The following is a 16,905-nucleotide window of genomic DNA, read 5'->3' on the forward strand; positions in this document are numbered from 1 at the left end:
CCGGCGTACTCCCTTTTAAGCTCCTCGACGTTCTCTGGGGTCAACAGAGTCATGTTGAGCTTCCATGTCCCCTTGCCGGCCGGCTGGTGGTCCTGTAAGTGACAGTCAGCCAGCAGGAGGCAGTGGTCAGAGAAGTACACCGGCTCGACGCCGGTGGACCTGACCGAGAATGCCTGTGACACAAACAGGAAGTCTATCCTTGAGTGAATAGACCCGTCTGGCCGCAACCAGGTGTACCTCCGCTGCGATCCGTCTGCAGGGGTGCTGAAGACGTCTAGCAGCTTGGCGTCCTTCACCGTGCCCATCAGGAATCTGGACGTGACGTCCAGTTGACTCCCCACACCCGCTGATGCAGTTGAAGTCTCCGCCTAGGATGACCGGCCTGGACGTAGCCAGCAGGGGTGGAAACCGCTGGAGGACGGCCAACCGCTCACTCCGTACCGCTGGGGCGTACACGTTGATCAGCCTCAGCAGAGCGTTCCTGTAGGTGACGTCAGCCACTAGGAGGCGCCCCCCCACCACCTCCTGAACTTGAGAGATGGTGAAGTCGCGCCCCCGCAGCAGAATAGCCAGGCCCAAGGAGCGACAGTCATTACCCCCCGCCCAGATCGAAGGCCCACAGGTCCAGGCGCCGGACCATTTCCTGTACCTGCCGAGGTGCGGTATCCCGCACTCCTGCAGAAACAGGAGGTCTGCCTTGATGGTGGTCAGGTCGGCCAACGTGGACACACATCTTGCAGTGGACTTGACGCTGCGCACATTACTGCTCGCAACTCGTACCCCCATTGTGGGCAGTGACTGCAGTACCCTCCCCAAGTCCAAGGTCCAGCCCCTCCATCTGTCCCTTCATGCCCATTGCCTGGGCTAACCGCTGGACGCTCTCCGGGCACAAGAAACCGTCCGTGCTGCCTTCCAGGCGGCATCCCCCCGACAGGGGTGCGGAGGCAGGAGAGTCCGGCTCTGGGTCAGGCTGGGGATGCACTGTTTCCTCCTTCCTGCCTGGAAGTTCCGGGGGGCCCTCCAGTGCCCCAGCGGCATGTGACTGGGTGTCGGAGGGAGCCTCAGGACGCCTCCCGTCACCTGGAAGCGGGGTGCTGTTTTCCTTCCCCCTCGAGATCTTTAACTTCTGCTTCGGGCGGGCCGTCTCCGAATCCCCCTCGTCAGAGGAGCTCTTATAGCCCCCCTGTAGCTGCCTCTTCCCGCCTGATGGTTGCGGTTCCTGGGCCCACCGACGCACCTTCCTCCTCGCTTTCCGGACCGTCGTCCACTCCCCTGGGACACCTGTTGCCGCCTCCATCAACTCCAGGTTGTGGGTGTGGGGAGTGAACCAGCTTACATCTGGAACAAAATAAAGACCCACTCTTTTGTGGACCGAGAGGAGGAGAGTGCTGTGTTGGAGGTGAAAGGAGGATGTCAGGTTGGCTGTGCCCCCTTGCGACCAGTGGATCTTAATGCTGGCTTCGGCCTAACGCTGGTTCAGGGGAGCAGCCAACCTGCAATGATGCCTACGGCAAGTGCTCGTGCCCCAGGTCAGGGGATCCGGAACACCATCCGTGTTTCCGTGAAGAAGGTGGATGAAGGTGCACCTGTGGACCGCACCTTCTTCGTGAAGAGGGTCCTGTTGGACTGTTGTGGGTTCGCTGCTGCGGACATTTACTGCCTGCAGGATTTCCCTGGAGGAGGTTTTTACGATGTAACCTTCAGGAGTGTCAAGCTTTGCGAGCGCTTCCTGGAGGTTTTCAAGGAGAAAGGAGGTGGGGGCCCCCTCTCTGTATTGACCGCTGTCCCACTGTTTGTGATGCCAGCACAGAGGAGCCGTATGGTGACTGTACACATGTACAACCCGCATGTGCCAGCAGTTGATATCCTGACCTTCCTCGGAAGGTATGTGAAGGTGGAAGGTGACCTAACTGACATCATGGACCCCTTTGGCATCTGGACGAGTAAGAGGCAGGTCAAGGTGACGCTGAGGATGGGCGCGGACGGGAACATTGTACACCCACCGTCCAGCTTCGCGATCGGCGGGAGCAGGGGCTACCTGACCTATGCAGGGCAACCTAAAGTCTGCCATGCCTGTGGTAGGTCAGGTCACGTGGCGGCCGACTGCAAAGCCACCATCTGCAGGGAGGAGGGACACCTTGCAAAGGATTGCCCACGAGAGAAAAGCTGCAACCTTTGCGGGGAAGCGGGCCACCTCTATCGGGCATGCCCACGGCGGGGGACCACCTACGCCCAGGTCGCCGGCAGGGGCAATGCGGGGCCAGCCCCCCCGGAGGAGAGGAAGGCACCAGGGCCCTGCAAGGACCCCACTAATGTGCACGAGGGCCAGGTCGAGCAGGAGGGCCCAGCCTCGCAGAATGGGCCCAAGGCCAGCAAAGCACCCCTGCAGGCTCCGATCCCCCCCGACAACCCGGAGTCGATGGAGGCAGTGACAGGAGACCCAGGGGAGTGGACGACGGTCCGGAAAGCGAGAAGGAAGGTGCGTCGGCAGGCCCAGCAACCGCAACCATCAGGCGGGAAGAGGCAGCTACAGGGGGGCTATAAGAGCTCCTCTGACAAGGGAGATTCGGAGAGGACCCGCCCGAAGCAGAAGCTAAAGATCTCAAGGGAGAAGGAAAGCAGCACCCCGTGACGGGGTGACGTCCCAGGTCCTGAGGCTCCTTCTGACACCCAGTCACGTGCCGCTGGGGCACTGGAGGGCCCCCCGGAACTTCCAGGCAGGAAGGAGGAAACAGCGCGTCCCCAGCCTGACCCAGAGCCGGACTCTCCTGCCTCCGTACCCTCGAAAGGGGAATGCCACCTGGAAGGCAGCACGGATGGTTTCCTGAGCCCAGAGAGCATCCAGCAGTTAGCCCGGGCAATGGGCATGAAGGGACAGATGGAGGGACTGGACCTTGGACTTGGGGAGGGTACTGCAGTCACTGCCCACAATGGGGGTATGAGTTGCGAGCATTAATGTGCGCAGCGTCAAGTCCACCGCAAGATGTGTGTCCACGTTGGCCTACCTGACCACCATCAAGGCGGACCTCCTGTTTCTGCAGGAGTGCGGGATACCGCACCTCGGCAGGTACGGGAAATGGTCCGGCGCCTGGACCTGTGGGCCTTCAATCTGGTCGGAGGGTAACAACTGTCACTCCTCGGGCCTGGCTATTCTGCTGCGGGGGCGCAACTTATCCATCCCTCAAGTTCAGGAGGTGGTGAGGGGGGGGGGCGACTCCTAGTGGCTGACGTCACCTACAGGAACGCTCCCCTGAGGCTGATCAACGTGTACGCCCCAGTGGTACGGAGTGAGCGGTTGGCCATCCTGCAGCAGCTTCCACCCCTGCTGGCTACGTCCAGACCGGTCATCCTAGGCGGAGACTTCAACTGCATCATTGATACAGATGGAAGATCCGGCGTGGGGACAGCGGGTGTGGGGAGTCAACTGGACGTCATGTCCAGATTCCTGTTGGGCACGGTGAAGGACGCCAAGCTGCTCAATGTCTTCAGCACCCCTGCAGACGGAGCGCAGCGGAGGTATACCTGGTCGCGGCCAGACAGGTCTATTCACTCAATGATAGACTTCCTGTTTGTGTCACGGGCATTCTCAGTCATGTCCGCCGGCGTCAAGCCGGTGTTCTTCTCTGACCACTGCCTCCTGCTGGCCGACTGTCACTTACAGGATGACCAGCCGGCCGGCAAGGGGACGTGGAAGCTCAACACGACTCTGTTGACCCCAGAGAACGTCGAGGAGCTTAGGAGGGAGTACGCTGGTTGGAGAACCGCGGTGACGAAACATCTGAAAACTAACCTTCCAGCTCAGCGAGCAAACTCACATCCAGAAACTCAACCTGAGCTACAAATCTTCTCAAAACTCACTAATGAATGTTGGCTTCTGGTTAAGTCATGCTGTTTTCTTGTTTTCAAATCTTTCCATGATGTAGATCCTCCACATATCATCCCTCCCGCAACCAATGTGTGTCCTAAGTTATATGGCAACTGGGTCGATAAGCTTAGTTGGCTGGAAAGCTGGTTTGTGATGTAGAGTACCAGCAACAGTGTGGGTTCAATACCTGCACTAGCTGAGTTTACCATAAAGGGTCTTCCTTCTTAACCTCTCCCCTTGCGAGAGGTGTCATGACCTCAGGTTAAACCATCACCAGTTGGCTCTCTCTTAATGGACAGCAGCCCTCTGGGACTATCGTGAATTTTGCATGAAATAGCCTAAAGCTGGTGAAAGTAAAAGTGAGGAGCAAGAATCTGCATTTACGTAGGAATGCAGGAAGAGAAGAAAACTATTTCCTTCCTCCGTACTGAATCTGATCTACCAATCAATGAGATCATGGTTGATCCACTACTCTCTCAGAGTACGGCTAACGGCATCTGCAAAGAGACAAAAGCAACAGTCAGGTTATTCAAAGGGCAACATGATCAAGATCTGGTGAGGTGAGGACTCAATGTAGATGAGCTTTGAAAATCATGGTCCCAAAGGTCATTTCAGAATCCGAATGTCTCCAGACAGTTTCAAATTAATAATTCTTTAAGCTCCTTCAGGACAATGTTAAGGAGCCTGGCTGTTTCTGAATGCAGTTTTCAATTCTCTACCTGACAATCCAGAACTGTCTTGTTTGCATCAGCACATAGTTGTCATGTTCACTGTGGAACTGAAGTATTTCTGCAGCTGTCTCCAAAACAGATATTTGGGCTCAGCTACCTCTGTTACAAGCACAGGGACCTGACTTTGTTCTTTAAGGTTGCTCATTCCACCTCCTATGGCCTTACTAGGAGCTGTATGCTCCAATCAGCAAGCCTAACTTGCAGCTCCTAACTATGACTGACACCTGCCTTTATCACTGGCATCAAGCAGGCAGCTCTTTCCTCCAGGAGACACTCAGCGTCTACTCTACTCGTGACTAGTTAGGTCACTTACATTTAAAAATCACACCTTTAGAGTGACACAGGCACAGGGTGGTACTGGATTCCAACTGGGTGTTGAGATCAACCTAGCATTGAAAATCCAGCACACTTTCATGCCAACAACTTTTCACCAGAACTCAGATCTTCAATTGTTGCTATTGCTGTGTCATTAAGCTAGTATAATTGTCCAGTATAAATTTATTAGTGCTGTGTTTAGTGCTCTGAATTTTGTCTGATAATAATCTTGTGCAGTGCTTAACTATATTAAAGATGCCATATAAGTGCAGGTTGTTGTAATAATAAACTGTATTTATATACCTGTGCTGTAAAAGACTGTATTACGGTGGTGCAACATCAGTTTTTGAAATGCTTTCAAGATCTGGGAGTCATTGGCTGGCAGCGTTTGTTGCCCATCCCCGACTGTCCTTGAAAAGATGGTAGTGAACTGCCAACTGATATTTTGGCAGCAGCATGGCAACAAGCACAGAATCTTCACCACTCAGTCTGAATTTTTGAGTTTTGTTTAGAGGTGTGGCCTCAAATTCAGGCTGCAGTGTGACAGTGCTGTAACACAGTATATTAGTGCTGTAGTGTAGTGTGTTGCAGATGTAATGGAGAGTTAATGACGAAATGGAGCACTAGCACTGTTACAGTGTTATTGCTGCAATGCAGGTACTACTGCTGTAAATCTATATATGTAATTTATTGCCTCGCAGTAGGTCTTTGAGTAAGTTTAAGGTTACAGGTTTTTAATTAGTAATCCAGTAATTAGGTTAAAGTATTAGAGAGCACGGGCAGGAAAGCAGAGTTGAGGGCAAGATGGGATCAATCTTGATCGTATTAAAATGCAGGCCAGGCTCAAGGGGCTGAATTGCCTACTCCTCCTAGTTTTTATGTTCTTAACTGTATTTGTGTAATAACACCACATTCTGCAATATACTGTTAGTGTTGCAATGCATTGTGTACTGCTAAAATGTGGTGTAAGCACTTTAATTTTAGTGCTAAAACACTAAGTATTTGTGTTGTAATACAGTGTAATAGTACTATAATGCAATATATTAGTGTAACATAATGTGGCAGTGCTGCAACTGTTAATGCAACATACTGTGTTGGTGCTGCAATACAGCATGTTAGTGCACTTTGCGCTGTGCTAGTAGCTGGGTTGCTGCCTTTTCTATCAATGCCCTTGGGTTAGAGGTGAGGAACAGTCACTCACCCATGATCCAATTATCACTGGTAGCAAGAGCTAGTGTGGTTTTTCAAAAAGAATGGGTTTTGGCTTGACTAAAATAGACTCCATAGTTGAATTAAAATGAATCAGGGTTAAACCCACACCTTCTTGGTTCATGCAAGATGGTAATCATGCCCTACACTCCAATCACACTCTGAGTCAGTAGCTTCTTGGTTAAATTTGCAGTCCAGAGACTTCAACGTAAACTGCAGGTTGGCACTTCAGTGCACAACCATGGGAGTGCTGCATTGGCTGAAGTCCCATTTTTCAACTGGGACTTCAAGGTCCCCTTAACCCTCTCGATCCTATTAACCTTCTCATCTTTCAAAGCCGACCTTGGCAGTTCTCTCCTGTGTCTTTTCCAGTATTTAGCCCTCAGGTGATCAGTTAAAAAAGCACGTCTGTCATAATTGGACCTCAGCATGATCCAAAAATCTGTCTTGCTCTTACAATATCATAGTGGCAATACTTCTAAAAATACTTAATCAGCTGCTAAACACTTTGAAATGGCTTGTGTTTGGGAAAAGGTTAAACAAACATAACCTTGTTTCTGTGATTTGAGTCCGCAATAAGAAGTGCAATTTATCTTTGAATATTTGTAGAGCTAAGAAAATTAGATGAATCATAATCAAGGTCTATAAAACTTTTAGACTGACTGTGAGATCTTGTGGTGGAAAATTGACAGGTAATCATAAAATCCCTACAGTGTGGAGGCAGGCCATTCAGCCTATTGAGTGCACACCGACTCTCAGAACAGCAGGCCACTCAAAGCCACCCGCTACCTTATCTTTGCATTTCCCATCCTAGACACTATGGGCAATTTAGTATAGCCAATTCACCTAACCTACACATCTCTGGACTGAGGGAGGAAACATCGAGAGGTAACCCATACAGACACAGGGAGTATGTGCAGACTCCACACAGTCACCCGAGGCTGGAATCAAACATGGGTCCCTGCCACTGTAAGACAGCAGTGCTAACCACTGAGCCACTGTCTTTTCCCACAGTTTTAAAACATAACTATTTAAAGCGTAAAATAACACAGCTCCCTGCCCTTATCAACCCAATTAGTGAAACAACACTCATTAGCAAAACAGTGTTTCATTCAGTGCCAGAATTCAAAACAGTAAAATACTTGAATAATGCTAATCTTCTTTTAAAAATTCAGAGTTTTCAGATAGCTGCGGCACTGAGTTTCTAGGCAAGGTTGTCAAGCAGAAACCTTTGAGCAGTCAGACTTGTTCAGCAGGAACAACAGCATAGCTAAGTGGTTGGTAATTTTAGAGAATGATTCTTATGCCATTAGCTCTCACATGCTGGTTTTGTTGCCACCATTATGCTTGTGCAGTCTTCAACCTTGTTCACAGACTTGGACAGATTTTGCAGACAATCAGTTTAGCCATGCACTGCCAGATCAGAACAGCCTCATCCAGCACTACACGTCCTACTCAGATCTGGCAAAACATCTCAATATTCCAGGATTGCCAGAATGCAAAGATAATTCGCTGTTTCTTTCCTCTCAACTGCAAAAAGCCTTTAAAAAATTCTTTTATGCCTCCTCCAGAGCAAGAAATTTGTTCTTTGTCACTAATATTGACACCATCCACTTAGTTACCACTGCTTTGACCTTCCTTCAACTAGGTCACCAGGCTTAATATCCACTGATGTGTGTCTCTGCCTTAACTGTGAAGTTGCTTATCTTTCCTCATGGCTTCTTCAGGCTCACTTTGTCTTTGAGATCCATCTGTTTTTGCCTCTGACAGTATTCAGATTTAGTCCTTGACCACCCGACTTCATTTCCTGGTCCCCATGCTACTTCATTTTGCTCATGGTTTTCTCTCATGTGCTTTCCCCAATCTCTTCGAATTTACCGTCAGTTGTCTACTCCCACCACCCCCCCAACAAAGGTCTGACCCATGACTGCATCCTTATAAGTTATTAGAAAGAAAAACAGAAGTTTCTGGAAAAACTCAGCAGGTCTGGCAGTGTCTATGAAGAGAAGTCAAGAGTTAACTTTTTGGGTACCATGACCCTTCCTCAGAACTGTTCTAAGGAAGGGTCACCAGACCTGAAACGTTAACCCTGATTTCTCTTTACAGATGCTGACAGACCTGCTATGCTTTTGCAGCAACTTCTGTTTTTCTTTCTGATTTACAACATCCGTAGTTCTTTCGATTTTTTTTGTAAATAATCACCCCATCCCCTCTTCCTCTCTCCTGCCAAGTCCTTCAATGTGCTGCTGAATGCCAAATCTGTGCTCACTTTCTCTGGAACTCTAGTGAAACACTCTAATCACGTGTCCACCCACATTATCTATAAAAATGACACTTAAGAAAGTCGTAACTGACATCCTATGTGATTGTAACATTGGTAAACCATCTCACCTTCAGCATTCTCCATTTATTTTTCAACTACATACCTTCCCTTAGTGACTTTATCCACAAACGGTGATAATGGGAACTGCAGATGCTGGAGAATCCGAGATAACAAAGTGTGGAGCTGGATGAACACAGCAGGCCAAGCAGCATCTTAGGAGCACAAAAGCTGATGTTTTGGGCCTAGACCCTTCATCAGAAAAGGGTCTTCATCTGATGAAGGGTCTAGGCCCAAAACGTCAGCTTTTGTACTCTTAAGAAATGCTTGGCCTGCTGTGTTCATCCAGCTCCACACTTGGATACCAAAAACAGTGTGAGTTTCAGCATGCATGCTTGTGACACCAGATCTCACTCACTACCATCTCACTCAACCCCTCTTCTGTCTCTAAATTATCAGACAGCATGTATGGCATTCAGTAATCAAAAAGCAAGAGTTTTCTCCAATTAGCCATTAGGAAGATTAACCTATTATCATCCATCCTGACTAAACTCAACTCAGTTTTCTTACCACTGTCTCTACCTGGAAAACATCTAAAGCTGAACAAGACAGATGGCAACCTTGGTAATGTGACCCTGAGATGAACTCCTCAGCCTATCTACTGCTTAAACCCTCAGCTGTGCCTCACTTCATTGATCTCATGTTCACCTTGAGTTTAAAGTTAGGGGAGACTAGATATCTCACAGGCTTGTATGATCAACGTGAGTGAGGTATTCTTCATTCAAATAAAATTCTTTTTACTCATAGTCCCTATTCTTATGGACTTACATTTGTTCCCAATTAGATAATGCCTCAATTTTAATTAAATTCCTTCATGACCTTGTTTTCCCTGTCATTACAAATGTCTCTGGCCAAGCAAACCCTGAGGGATATCTGTGCTTCTTCTGTTTCCATTTCATGCCACCCTCAAACCTAACTGATCCATCACCAGCTATCAAAGCCTTGAACCTTTCAGTCTCTTTCCTGTTTTAAAATCTACCCATTTGACTTTTCACTTTCTCTTTAGGTAGTTTGGTATCAAATTTTGTTCAGTAATTCACTTGTGAAATTCCTTGGGATGTTTTACAATGTTAAAGATTCAATATATATACACAAGTTGTAATATTCCATATGAAATTCTTCTGTTCGTGTTATTTTTAATCCACCAATATGATCAATGGGAATTTTTCAGCTGTCAATGACTTGCTCAGTTCAGCCATTGGAAATCATGGGCCTTTGCAAGCTAATTGTATAGTGGGGGTGAAGTGTGAGCAGTTTGAAAATCAGTGTCAGTGATTTAATTGACTCACTGACAATTAGGGAACAGCAACTTAGTTCCTAGCCAGGTTGGTGTTTGCCTGGGAGGGAAATTTGCAGGTGCTTGTGATCCCATACATCTGCTGCCCTTGTCTTTCCAAATGGTAGAAGTCAGGGGCTTGGAAGATGCTGTTGAAGGAGCCTTGGTGAATTTAGGTGTTTTATTTTTGCCTTGCATTTGAGTCTGCAAGATCACAAACATTGTTACCTGTACAGTGAAATATCAGCAACTGCATGTCACCTTCAAAAGATTTGAAGATCTTCCTTACTCTACAGTTTAATCAATTATTTTAAGCACCACTTGATCATTGATACCATCACAATACCAAGAAGTGAATCATTGACAGGTTCTAGATTGCTCCAGGGAATAATGAAACCACATAGATTAAGAAGCTTCCTGGGTTCACATGCTAGTCTATAATGAATTAGGTGCTCAGATGCCTGGTGAGGCACATAGTTGCACTGTCCTTGGACATGAGACATTTGGGGAACTCATTGACTAACTGTTGATGAGATAGTAGGAATTGCAGATGCTGGAGAATCTGAGATAAGAAGGTGTAGAGCTGGATGAACATAGCAGGCCACGAAGCATCAGAGGAGCAGGAAAGCCGACGTTTCAGGCCTAGACGCTTCTTTAGAAATGGGTCCTTCTGAAGAAGGGGCTAGGCCCGAAATGTCAGCTTTCCTGCACCTCTGATGCTGCTTGGCCTGCTATGTTCATCCAGCTTTATACCTTCTTATCTCAGACTAACTGTTGATTCCTGCTTTAAAGTTTGTGTAAGCAGATTCTGGGCAGAGTCCCACATTCACTCCTTCACACATAGTTGAGCAACCTGCTGATAGTCAGTAGCAAGAAGAGGTGAGGCATTGGGGGATAAGCTGCACTTTGGCATCTTCAGGAGCTATGGAGAGAGGAACTGAATACAGAAGGTGCAGTGTATGTGAAATGGGTTATGTGTTTTGAATTGCAGCATTCATACAAACACCAAACAGTATTACATTCTTCCTTATGAAATCATGAGCTAAAAATAAGACCCAGGCCATTCTGAATCCAAGTTTCTAATAGAACAGAACCATTCAACGTCCAGTATATGAGACACATATCTGATAATATTGAGAGACTGACACTGGGTGTGTTCAATGTGTGATTCTCAAAACACTTTTGAGAAATGTACACTCTACTCAATGTACTTTACTGAGCGAAGCGGTGCTTGATGAATCATTGTCTCAAATTGCTCCTGCCATTGACAGGCCTGTAACCTGCAGTATTTCAATCCATTCGTATACATTTTAAATGCTGTACAGATTCCACTCAGCGAAAGATCATTTAACCAAAACTTGATTCTGGAATTAGACATGGAGCACATTATGATAAGCCAACTGCTTTCACATTTAAAATGTCAAAATGAAATGCCACAGGTTTATCTTAAACAGATGGTACAGGATAAATCAAATAAAAAGTACAAACTGCTGGAGCTAAAATCTGAAATCTACCTTATACATCTTTTCACTAAATCATTAAGCTTTCATTGGACTATCATCATAATGTTCTTCAAAATATTTGTTCATTTTACATATTCACTAAAATGCCACTTTGCAGATCAATTTTTATAGGTGATAAAACATAACTACAAGACTGCGCTAAAATAAGATCAGCATCAACTTTGCTCTGGTTATTCAAACTGGGCAGAATCACCAAAAGAAAGGCATTGACTCAAAGTTTTTCCCCAAGTCTGAAAGGTAGCAGTTTTACTCACCAAGATAATGGTCTGTACATGTAGAAGTGTAGAAAGTGAGAAAATCCTGCAGTTTACTATTTAAATCCTCACCGTAGATAAAATATTTTCTTCATTCTTAGTTTTGTAGCACGCACCAATCCATTGGAGGCAACTGAAAGACAGAGCCCGCCTGTTCTTAGGTGAACGAGTAGGCGGATAACTCTCACCTCAGTACCCTACAGCTAAGTATCAGGTTTACAAAGAGCTTAACTCTTTGTGGTGCTAAAGGCAAAAATGGAGGAAGACAGTAGCATAGTGGTAATGTCACTGAATTATGAATCCCAGAGCCTCAGGCTGGGGATTGGGGTTCAAATCCCAACATAACAGTTGGTGAAATTTGAATTCAATTAATATATCTGGAATTGAAAAGCTAGTCTTTGTAAATGGTGATCATGAAATTCTTACCAATTGTGTTTTTCTTAGGTTTGCCATGCATTTAAGACTACATGTTTTGCCTCTCAATGAGGAAAAAACACACTGTGGCTTTGGAAGGAGTTCTTTGGCCACTTGGAGGATTCTTGTGAAGATCCTCTGTGTTAGACAGCAAGGAGATTCCCCTGCAGTCAGTGCAAATGGATTTGTCTCTCTTCTTGAACACAGCCACAATCACAGCATCCTTGACATCCCTTGGCATGCACTGCTCTTCCCAACTGGCAAATGGCCAAAATGGAGAAGATACTGGGAGGCAGTGAACACTTTAAAAAATTTTGGTTGGAACCTGCAGAAGTGAAGTTGAGACATCGAATGGAGTGTACAGACCTGCAGATAATTCATCCATGTGACCCTCTGAGTAGCACCTCCTTGCTTGTGGCAAAGTTTGCAGATTGTGCATTAGATTCAGCAGCCATCTTAGAATCATCCATCCAGAGAGATAGTAAATAATCCTCACCACAATGGATTACCTAAAAAGAAGGCAATCCCTCCACACTCTGCAAATAAACTCTTCCACAACGTAGATATCCAATTTTGCTCCTGCCAATTCAGTTCTGTTATGCCTGATTCCATCCAGCCCGAATTTCATCACTATGTGTGCCATTCCTATGTTGTTTGTCTTTGTATTGCATTTAAAACTTCATAATAGTTAATTGTACGACCTATTTCCACCTCTGCACACATTCCACCCTGTCTTACGACCTTTCCCTGGGCAAGGTTTCCCAACTTCTCGTGGTTCCAAATGGGATATTTTGAATGGTTAAGCTTTCAAGTGAAGGAGGGGGAACTGGCTCTGCTTAGTTATTTACCATTTCCCTCAAATCACAAAATGATGTTGACCACACTCAGACTCATTTAGCATTCTCCCAAAGGCTTGAGGTAGATCCCTCATTGCTAAATCTTCTGGCAGTCACCTTCAGCTGTGTATGGTAAATACAGCAGTCTGGGCTGAATGGTTAACTGCTGTATCAAAAGTGTGCTGAGCCAAACAGACTAAGAAAGCATCATCTTTCTTATATCTGGTCTGTGCTGAGGCAGCTGATCTGCACAAGCAGAAGCCATGCCACGGGATTTAACTTCCATCAAGTGGTGAGATCCCTGCTGAAAGTACAGGTATGCAAATATGAAATATAATTTTGGATTTGGATTGACTGACTGCTGCTGTCACACAATTGAATATCCTGTTACTCGCCTTGTCCAGACTCAATGCACGGATATCGACCACTTGGAAGAAGTATCTTCGGTAACTGATGCCTGTCTGACCAACGGACCTGCAGAAGTTACATCTTGAGATGAAACCAGGGAAAAAAAAGTATCAATTAAATTTTTAAAATTGAGAATTACAAAGCAACGATTGCAATGAGGTAGAATACAATCCTTAAAGTTTAAGATTTCCAGAGCAAAATATTCATAGAATCCCTACAGTGTATAAACAGGCCATTCGGCCCAACAAGTCCACATGACCCCTCCAAACAGCATCCCATCTTGACTCATTCCCCTACCCCTGAATGTCCCCATGTCTAACCCCCTAACCTAAACATCCCTGAACACTACGGGCAATTTAGCACGGCCAATCCACCTACCCCACACATTTTTGGACTGTGGGAGGAAACTAGAGCACCCGGAGGAAACCTATGCAGACACAGGGAGAATGTACAAACTCCACACTGACAGGTGCCTGAGGGTGGAATCAAACCCAGGTCCCCCCTGGCGCTGTGAGGTAGCAGTGCTAACCACTGAGCCACCCATTATTTCAGAGTAAAATTATGAAGCAATAATTTATGCTTTCTATAGATTTGTCTTCGTTCACAGTTTATTCAAAGATTTCAAATCTTTTTGTTCAAAATTGTACTGAGATGGGTCAATACAGCTTGGAATGGAAACCATGGGTACAGGCGGGTTACAATTCCTCTTTATTCCATGCTATGAATCAGTATGGCTCCCTCTATGGGTGTCTTGCCACTATTACTCCACAGACAAGATGAAGTTGCTGAAATTCACAGAATCAACTCCACCAAGATTATGTTCGCTGATTCCTTACTGGAGATTGTATAATCAATAAAAGAGTACATAATTTGCAGAAGTCAGCAAAGTCAAAGCAAAAATCTTGTTTAAATCTTGTGCTGCAAGCGGGAAGGAACTTTGGCAACTATCTACTGGCGTTCTAAAGAACAGTCATATTGGACTTAACATGTCAGCTCTGTTTTTCTTACCACAGATACTGCCAGACCTGCTGTGTTTCTCCAGCACTTCATGTTTTCATATCGGATCATATTTATTTGTCTTGCTAAAGTAAGTCAGAAATGTATGGAATGGTAGACTTAATTTGTGCTAAGCAATCGATTTTTGGTCTGTCTGCATTGTGAACCTCTGTAATTCTATGACTTGTTGTGTATTACCACTGGCAGCATGATGCAATCTCAATTTGCATGCTTCTGAATGTCCACATGTATTCTGCAGGCTGCAGAACTGAGCTAGATGGCTATCTTAGTCAGAAAAAAAGCTGAGTGCTATTTGTATCTAACACCTACAGTATAGTTATGGATTGTACTCTGAAATAATGGTCTCATACTGTTTATAAAATCGTTGAGCACAGATGGAGCCAATCTCTCTGTCTTCGTTGTTCCCAAGGGTTGTTCATCGTGGTGCCACCATATCACAGAAACTATTCCCAGGAACAATCTTGGCATGGGGGAATTAACCCATTAGCATTATATAGCACTGTACTCTAATCATCTTAATTAACTGGTCTATTTCAGTGTATCACCATGTGCTCACTCTTTGAAAGAGATATCCAGCTTGTAACTGATGCCCATTTCAAGCCCACCGACTCCCACAGCTACCTAGAATACACCTCCTCCAACCCACCTTCCTGCAAAAATTCCATCCCCTATTCCCAATTCCTCCGCCTCCGCCGCATCTGCTCCCACGATGAGGCATTCCACTCCCGCACATCCCAGATGTCCAAGTTCTTCAAGGACCGCAACTTTCCCCCTACAGTGGTCGAGAATGCCCTTGATCGCGTCTCCCGCATTTCCCGCAACACATCCCTCACACCCCGCCCCCGCCACAATCGCCCAAAGAGGATCCCTTTCGTTCTCACACACCACCCCACCAACCTGCGGATACAACGCATCATCCTCCGACACTTCCGCCATCTACAATCCGACCCCACCACCCAAGACATTTTTCCATCCCCACCCTTGTCTGCTTTCCGGAGAGACCACTCTCTCTGTGACTCCCTTGTTCGCTCCACACCGCCCTCCAACCCCACCACACCCGGCACCTTCCCCTACAACTGCAGGAAGTGCTACACTTGCCCCCACACCACCTCCCGCACCCCTATCCCAGTCCCCAAGATGAGTTTCCATATTAAGCAGATGTTCACCTGCACATTGCCAACGTGGTATACTGTATCCATTGTAGCCGGTGTGGCTTCCTCTACATTGGGGAAACCAAGCGAAGGTTCAGAGACCACTTTGCAGAACACCTCCACTCGGTTCGCAATAAACAACTGCACCTCCCAGTCGCGAACCATTTCAACTCCCCCTCCCATTCTTTAGATGACATGTCCATCATGGGCCTCCTGCAGTGCCACAATGATGCCACCCGAAGGTTGCAGGAACAGCAACTCATATTCCGCTTGGGAACTCTGCAGCCCAATGACATCAATGTGGACTTCACCAGCTTCAAAATCTCCCCTTCCCTCACCGCATCCCAAAACCAGCCCAGTTCATCCCCTCCCCCCACTGCACGACACAACCAGCCCAGCTCTTCCCCTCCCCCACTGCATCCCAAAACCAGTCCAACCTGTCTCTGCCTCCCTAACCTGTTCTTCCTCTCACCCATCCCTTCCTCCCACCCCAAGCCGCACCTCCATTTCCTACCTACTAACCTCATCCCAACTTCTTGACCTGTCTGTCTTCCCTGGACTGACCTGTCCCCTCCCTACCTCCCCACCTATACTCTACTCTCCACCTATCTTCTTTTCTCTCCATCTTCGGTCTGCCTACCCCTCTTTCCCTATTTATTGCAGAACCCTCTCCCCATCCCCCTCTCTGATGAAGGGTCTAGGCCCGAAATGTCAGCTTTTGTGGTCCTGAGATGCTGCTTGGCCTGCTGTGTTCATCCAGCTTCACACTTTATTATCCGAACTGTCCCAGTCCACTGCTCTTTCCTTAAAAACCCCTGCATTTTTCCTTTTCACGTATAAATCTATTTCACTTTGGAAAGTTGTTATCGAATGCATTTTTTTTGTCAATTATCTTAAAAATCTGTCATCTCATCACCAACCCACACTCTAGTGAAGACAGTTACTCTTTATTCTATTGAATAGTTTCAAAATGTACTTACAGATCTGCTATCGTCAGAGCTCCTGTAGTAATACACAAGTCTCCTGGATCTGAGAATTTCACCTGAGTTTTATTCTTTATGTATTCTGCAAACTTGGGGTAACACTTGGGTAACAACTGATCTGATGTTGTAGCCTTCCAACCAACCAGCTAAAAACTTATCAGTTCATAGTTTGGTCACTACTGGAAAACACTCAACGCTTTAGAATCTCCAAGCTATTCTCACAACTTTCTACACTTTAGGAGTTTATTCGATGAGTTCCCACGTTGTATTCAAGAACTCCAATTTCCTTGTCTGACAAACAGAAAAGTACTCCTTTTCCTGACAGGGATTTGCTTCTTGTGTTCACAAGAATGCTGAATAGTGCCCTTTTGATTCAAGTTTTCCCTTTGTCTACATAAGTTGCTCACCTTCCAAATCTTCTGCTTGTAGCTGTCCTTAGGGTGGCTGCACAGTTTTTCGGATTTACCTCCTTTCTGTTGATACTGATACAAGGTCCAGTCACATGAAGCAGCATTTTTTACTATCCAAGAAAATTTGAATTGA

The 16,905-nt window shown here is 46.4% G+C and overlaps 1 protein-coding gene across 1 annotated transcript in view; it reads right to left on the reverse strand.

Annotated features, from left to right (window-relative positions):
- LOC125465784 (tight junction protein ZO-3-like) overlaps positions 1-11,698 on the reverse strand; it is a 96,632-nt gene extending 84,934 nt beyond the window's left edge. Inside the window, exon 1 of the mRNA XM_048559634.2 lies at positions 11,554-11,698. The gene's annotated coding sequence lies outside the window, so the exon portion shown is untranslated. The remainder of the gene's footprint in view (positions 1-11,553) is intronic.
- Between the last annotated feature and the right edge of the window lie 5,207 nt (positions 11,699-16,905).

Source organism: Stegostoma tigrinum, chromosome 30 (genome assembly GCF_030684315.1).
Source record: "Stegostoma tigrinum isolate sSteTig4 chromosome 30, sSteTig4.hap1, whole genome shotgun sequence".
Lineage (NCBI taxonomy): Eukaryota > Metazoa > Chordata > Chondrichthyes > Orectolobiformes > Stegostomatidae > Stegostoma > Stegostoma tigrinum.